This window comes from Ahaetulla prasina, chromosome 1 (genome assembly GCF_028640845.1).
Source record: "Ahaetulla prasina isolate Xishuangbanna chromosome 1, ASM2864084v1, whole genome shotgun sequence".
NCBI classification, from domain to species: Eukaryota; Metazoa; Chordata; class Lepidosauria; order Squamata; family Colubridae; genus Ahaetulla; species Ahaetulla prasina.
Window position 1 is genome coordinate 195969934 of NC_080539.1, and position 7383 is coordinate 195977316.

The following is a 7383-nucleotide window of genomic DNA, read 5'->3' on the forward strand; positions in this document are numbered from 1 at the left end:
TGGATGCATCATTAGAAGTTAAGAGACAGATCATCACAGAGATAATCTTTACGGTCACTAAGAATCAACTATGATTTGATGACAAATAATCAAATGCTTCAGTTGCAGACATTTACAAGACTTTTCAGCTGAACCACGTGAGTTTGTGCCTATAAAAAAGCTTCTGAGGTACAATTCTATGGAAATCTCATTACTCTGATCATGTCATGCGTCACCTAAATCCTAGGTGTCCTTTTAATTCTTTGATCAGATGCAAGATTTTCACTCATTTTTAGCACCCTCCATAATGCTAGCATACTTAACCATGCAATTTTACTTCTTGTGATCTTTGCTCAGACATGTCTTCATCTTCTTAAAGGTCTTCTGTTTCTTGAAATTATTCCACAGCCTTTCTTTCTCTCTACACCTGGAATTGCCTATGAGAGTACGTTATGATCATTCCTCTTTCTACTTTTTTTCCTTCCAAGAAACCTTTTAAACAATAACGTTGTCTTGTCTCCCTACATTTCAGTTAATAGATACATAACACAATTGCACATTCTTCCCAAACAACTCTGCTTCAGTCACCTATTCCCCCATTTTCTTAAGCTTATTTTGGATTTTAAATTCTGTAGGGGTCTCCAACCTTGGCCACTTTAAGACTTGTGGACTTCAATTCCCAGAATCCTGGGAGTTGAAGTCCACAAGTCTTAAAGTGGCCAAGGTTGGAGACACCTGCTTTAGGATAAGGAGGATGTGTCAGATCTGAATGTGGGTTTTTTGGGGGTGTGTGTGATAATATTTCATGTACCTGGACACAGTTCATAATATCAAGTTTACCCAGAGATAATTTGCCTATGCTCACTGGAGATGCTTCTTGATAATTTTAGTGTATTTATGGGCCAATCATTCCACATTGCTTGTTATGCATGTTCTTACAATTCTTTTCTGAATAGGTCTCAATTATATCTAAACCTGCTAGTCCACTACTGGGCCAAGAAATGTTTAGGGAGTGATGGGATAATTTACGTCTGCCTGATTTATGTTAGAGTAGACAGGGTAAACAGTAAACTGACAAACATGTCAGACAAGCTACATCAATCACAATATGCAAATATATAACATCTGACAGGGAGTTGTCCAAAGTTAACTAAATACCAGGCATAATAGAGAGCATAATAAATAGCTGCGGAGTAGAAATAAAATACTTACATTATATGGCCCATTGTGAAACGAAAGGTCACTCTAGATCATTAGAGACTGACGGAACAAGTCTTCTGTAAGGTTACTTTGGCTGGCAAGCCATGATCTAGTCAGCCAGAGAACTAGAGGAAATATTTTAGTTTTATTACTCAAATTGAGTAATGTCAATTTGAGTCAGTGGAACTCAAAAATGTTTACCTTTATATTGATTCCTTCTATATTGGCAGCTAACATAGCATATTTGCTATCAACTCTATACATTTTTGTTTGCTTGCTTTTAATTGCTTTAAGCTGGCTTTAAGAGGTTTTGGGATCAAGAATGAACATCCCATAAAGTCCTCATTAATCAAACTACCATACCATTTAAATGTTGTCATGTTTATCAACGTAGGGAAATTTTCATTGCAGATATGGCAATTATTAAGCATGACTAGGGCAATTTTTTGATGAATTTAACACTGTTTCCTAGAATTTGGTGATACTCCTCCAAGTTGCACTTCCCTATAGCAGATAACTAACCGTTTTTCTGTGTTCTTAAAAAAAAAAGCTTTTCCCATTAGCAGTATTTTTATCTTCTTCGTGTTTATGTCGGTTGATTGTATCATTCACTTGCAATAAGCTAAAGTAAGATTGTATCATTCTGCTCTTTCCCCCTTCCTTTAAAAAGATGGGCAATTGATTATATTGTGGAATGCATTAGATCAAGAAGAACTTGACATGACTTTGACCAACCTGAACACATTCATAAATGAAAACGAAAATGAGTTTGGTGTACTACCATTTATAGTAAAGCACAGAATCTTACAGAACTCTAGAATAATTTCCTAGACTGTATTAGTGGCCAGAATTTGAAGCATTCTTCCAGAGATGATCAGAGAAATAACTCTGAAAACAAAAGTATAAAAATGCATCTGCTTTGGTATATTTTTAAATGTATTTGGTATACTAAATCTTAACTGTGGAAAACAAGTATGACTAAGACCATTCTCACTGTTAGAATAACACAAGAGAAGGTAATTTGTTAGCAGCTGCTGTTCTCTCCAGCTGCATTATCAGAATAATTCTCCATACATTTTTCTGTGACAAGCAGCATGAAGTTGATTATGGGAGTGGTACAGAAAAGAAAAGACTTGTAAGCAGAGAGTTACCATCTTGACTCTCAGTGGCCACACTGTGTTCCATAACACAGTCATGGAAAGCTTTTCAAACTTGGTTTCTAATAGCGTAGATTTGATGCTGGAATGTTTGCAGTCAAGTCAGTTTCATGGGAATATGGGGCCTGTAGTACCTGAGCACTCTATTAAAAAAAAATCATGAATCATGCATGTATACAATCAGTCCAGATCCAGCCCCCAGGAAACACACAGGTTAAGTAGTAGTAGTGCAGAAGTTCTTACTTTGCACAAGGCCTTGCTGCCATTGGTCAATCCCAATACAGGACAGTTCCCCACCTCACCCACCCCACCCACTCCCAGTTTCTTCCAGATGACTTGGATGACAATTCCTGGAATTCTGGCAAGTTAAAGTTTAAAACATCTGGAGGACACCAGGTTGAGGAAAGCTGAAACTGGAGGAGAAAGACAACTCTGTAAAAAGTAGGTTCATCTGCCATTTGCCCTTCTGAATCAGTTCTCTTGTACAAGGGCATTGTTTGCCCTGCATCATCAGTGTAGAGAGTAATACAGGCTCTAGCCCCATGCTCCATAGATAATTATATTAATTGCATCCACGAATTAAGAAAAAGACAAGAGTTCTTCTACTAAGGCTTCTATCTGTGAACTCTCTAATTAGTAATCAGTGTCAGGATTTGCAGGGAAACCTGTAATCAAGTTATCTACGTACACATCATCAAATGAGAAATTATTGAACTCATTAGATATATTCAGTCGTTGTTAGGTATAATTTTGAAGAACTCTTTAGGATGTTATTAGATCTTATATTCAAGTTTCATTGGTATGAGCAAATAGGTCAGCCATTAGAAGCCTCATTATCTTTTTTATGAGTTACAAGTACTGGAAGAGTTGGTTCAGAAGTGCCCTATGAACACATGATCATATATAATCTCTTCACCTTCTGTTGTCACGTGACTATTCTTTGTGCTATTTGATTGCTCCTTATGAAAAACATTAACATTTCTATTAATATTTACTCTGTTACTGAAGGAAAATAAGCACAAAGTAACACTCAACTATGATATTATTGTCTGTTACATTGGCATGCCTAATACATTAAGCACTGTAATCATATCAACCAATGAAAAAGGGCAAAAACAGAAACCCAAAATTAAAAATATGGCTCCCAGTTCAGTGGGAGTCTAAAATATCTCCACTTCAAAGATTCTAACTGAATTGTTGTTAGTTGCAAAGTTGTGTCTGACCCATTGTGATCCCATGGACAACATTCCTCCAGGCCTTCCTGTCCTCTACCATCCTCTGGAGTCCATTTAAGTTCACGTCGGCTGCTTCAGTGACTCCATCCTGCCACCTCATTCTCTGTTGTCTCATTCTTCTTTTACCCACAACCTTTCCCAGCATTAGGCTCTTCTCCAGTGAGCCCTTCCTTCTCGTTAGGTGGCCAAAGTATTTGAGTTTCATCTTCAGGATCTGACCTTCTAAAGAGCAGTTAGGGTTGATCTCCTCTAGGACTGACTGGTTTGATTGCCTTTCAGTCCAAGTGTTGTGACCCAGGCCCCAGTAGGTAGTAGGAAACTCAGTAAGTGTAAAAACAAACAAACTTTATTCAAACAGCTGAGAATGAAGTAGTTCAACTAAATTAAAGCAAATTCCTCCCAACACAAATTTCTCAGTCCTATCACCAACCTTGGTCCAGTTAGGCAAACTGTCAAAGACCTTTCTTGGCAAAAGTTCAGAAGACATTGATAGACAATAAATGCAAGAAGACAAAACTATCAACGTTGTTTTACGACAAAGAGTCCAAACGCTGTCGCTGGTCTTTTAAGCCTTATGGAAGGGGCCAATCATCTCTTGGCCCTACTCCCGAGTCGTCCTCTTTGCTTTAGCTGCTCTTGCCTTCTGGCAGCTCTTCTCATGTGTGCATTAGGAACAGGTTCGTCCTGTTCCTCTACCTCACTACTGTCAGCCTCTGGAGGCTCTGGAGTCTGCACATCACTCCCCGATGGCCCTGGCCCCACCTCTGCTTCCAACGCAGAGCCCTCATCCTGGCTTTCCCCAGCCTCCAGGACTGGCCCATGCTCTTCCTCAGCCTCATTGCTGTCTGACTCCGTTGCCAGCTCCGCAGGCTGCTGGCGGACCACAACACCAAGGGACTTGCAGGATTCTTTTTCAGCACCATAGTTCAAAGGACTGAATTCTTGGGCGCTCAGCCTTTCTTATGGTCCAACTTTCACAGCCGTACATTGCAACTGGGAAAACCATAGCCTTGACTATACACACTTTTGTTGGCAGGGTGATGTCTCTGCTTTTTAGTATGCTAACTGAATTAAAATGCTGCAGATATTAAAACACAACTTCTGAGCTTTTTCAAGGAAGAGCTCTAAAAAAACATCCAAGTCTCTATTGATCTCAGAGTTCAAGGAGATCTATATATGAGGTGGCAATCCTTTAGGTACTAAATTCCCAATTTGTGCAAACCTTTATAGGCTGAAACTAGCACCTGGGGACTAAGATGCAATTCAGATGGAGAAGAACAGCTGCAATATATTCATACTCCTTTTAATCTCTCAAAGCCTAACTTTAGGATGGGGGGGGCAGCCTTCTCCCTGTCTCCTTTCACTCCTGGAGGAGGTGGGGGGTCCTTACTACCTTGGAACCTATTCTTCAACATGGTAAGAAAGCAAATCTAGGGGACACATACAGGACATTAAGCTCTGTTTGTCAATCCAGTTAAAAGTCTCCCATATTTAGATAAATGCCTAAACTTGATAAGCCTTCCTTAGCTATTGATACTGTCGCTGAATAGCTTGGGAAGCATTCTTGATTTTTTTTAATGAACTTATTTGAGAGACAATTTGGTGTAGTGGTTAAGGCATCAGACTGGAAACTGGAAGATCACAAGTTCTGCTTTGGCCTTTAACACAAAGCTGGCTAGGTGATCTTGGGCGAGTCACTCTCTCTCAGCACTGGGAAGCAGTCAAGGGCAAACTACTTCTGAAAAATCATGCCAAGAAAATTGCAGGGACTTGTCCAGGCAGCCTCTGAGAATCAGAAATGATTGAACAGAAGGGAGAAAAATCCATTTATGTTCCATTTTTTTAAACTAAATGAAGTCTCAGTGACACTGGCCTTGTCTTGGCCACAAGCCATGATTTAAGCACCCTTATCCTGCTCTTTTCCATACTCCAAAATGCTGTTAGTGAGAAATAGAATAGGGGAGCACCAAGAGTATCAGGACAATGCACCCTTTGCTGATTGCTTTTCCTATTGTTACAGCAAGGGCTGGCTTCACCAGGGAGAGATGCCTGTGTAAATCCAGTTGTGTTAGTTCAGTATTTTGGGCTTTTTGTTTTGTGTCTTCAAGTCAATATTGACTCCTGGGGATTGCCTGGACAAGTACCTGTAGTTTTCTTAGCAAGGTTTTTCAGAATTAGTTTGCCATTCTTCCTTCCTAGAGCTGAGAGAAAGTGACTGGTCCAAGGTCACTCCGCTGACTTCCTGCCTAAGGTGGGGCTAGAATTCACAGTCTCTTGGTTTCCAGCCACTTTTTCACCACTATACCAAAATAGTTCTCCTTAAGTCTACTAAAGTAATAAAAATAGTTATATAATCTTATGAATAACTTTGCGGGCATTAAATGGTTCGTGGAGTTTTACTCACCTGGTAAACCACTTTAGCATTAAATTCCCAGTGCTTTTTATGAAGACACCTAAAATCAATATTTGTAAAAATCCTAAGCCACCTTGTCTTCTGCCTTCCCATCCACTATAGAAAAAAAGGAAAAGAAAATAGAGGAAAAGAGTATTGAACTTTTTAAAAATGCCACTTTTTTTCCTCAAGAAAAAGATAAAAATATATATTTTTGGCACTACACCATACACAGTATTGGTGGTTACATGAATAAGGATGGCACTAGCAGAATAAAAAAGATGAAACAAAAGTTGCTTTAATTGAAACAAAGATAATGGGAATAGATAATGGGAACAGGTGCTGCTGGGGCGCTGAGGGTGGCGTCCGAGAGAGGTGTGGTCCCCGTTGTGTGGCCCCCACCTCCCGGAGTGATTATGATCTGTTACGCCACATTGTGCCACGACGATGACGAGGATAAACGAAAACCTGGGCCTTGAGAAAATCTGGACCTGGACTTGGACCTGGACTTCGACCCTAGTTAGAGTCCAGGCGGGACCCTGGTAGCCCATGTCATTGTAGGATCCCTTTTTTCCCTCCCCCCTCTCCCACAGACCACCCTTGGATTACCTATGTGGGGTTGGTTAACTGACTGGACAAAGTGGTTCTTTTCCATCTGCCGTCTAAGATCTGATTCTCTGACTGTTCTCTCCCGGAAGGTTGGCATTGTCATTTTGCCATCTTGACCGGCCATGATGGGTCTGCTCGCCAGATTTCTATTATGTGGACATTTTCAGCGGCTGATCTTCTTGCCCTGCGAGATTCCCCTCTCTCGTGGGTTTGGCCCTCTACATTATCGAGGGCCCACCTTGAGGACGGGTTTTGGAACCCCGAGAGGTGGCATGCCAAAAATAGGAGGCTTAGGGGATTTTTAATTAATTGTTTTAAGCGTTTTTTTAAAGGGGAGTTTTAATGGGAATTTTAAGGGGAGGGTGGGAACTGACAGGTTGGGGTTGGGGGGTGGGAGGGGAAACCTGTCGGGGAGGGAGTGTTCTGTTTCCCTTCCCCCAATACTCCCAGCAAAGAGTCAGTCAGAGGCCTCCTTTTCTGATTTATTTACATATATATAAATGTCCTGGCCACGTCTACCCACGGGCCTGCCAAGTTTCTGGAGATAACAAGGAAATTACAGATAAGGCCAGAATTACTCATGAATATATTCTTCCGTCCATTGATACAGTTTGCCCGCGCAAATTCATTGCTTTGTCCAAGACAAAAAACCAGGAAGTCCCGCCTCCTATTTATAGTCTCTGCAGATGTCACTGCATGACAATTATGACTTGGCTTTATCCCAATGCTGCTTCTGCTGCGCGCGCCGGTCATGCCTGCGCAGTCTTGCATCACTCCAAAACTGTTCTTGGGGTGTTGCCAAATCAGAAGA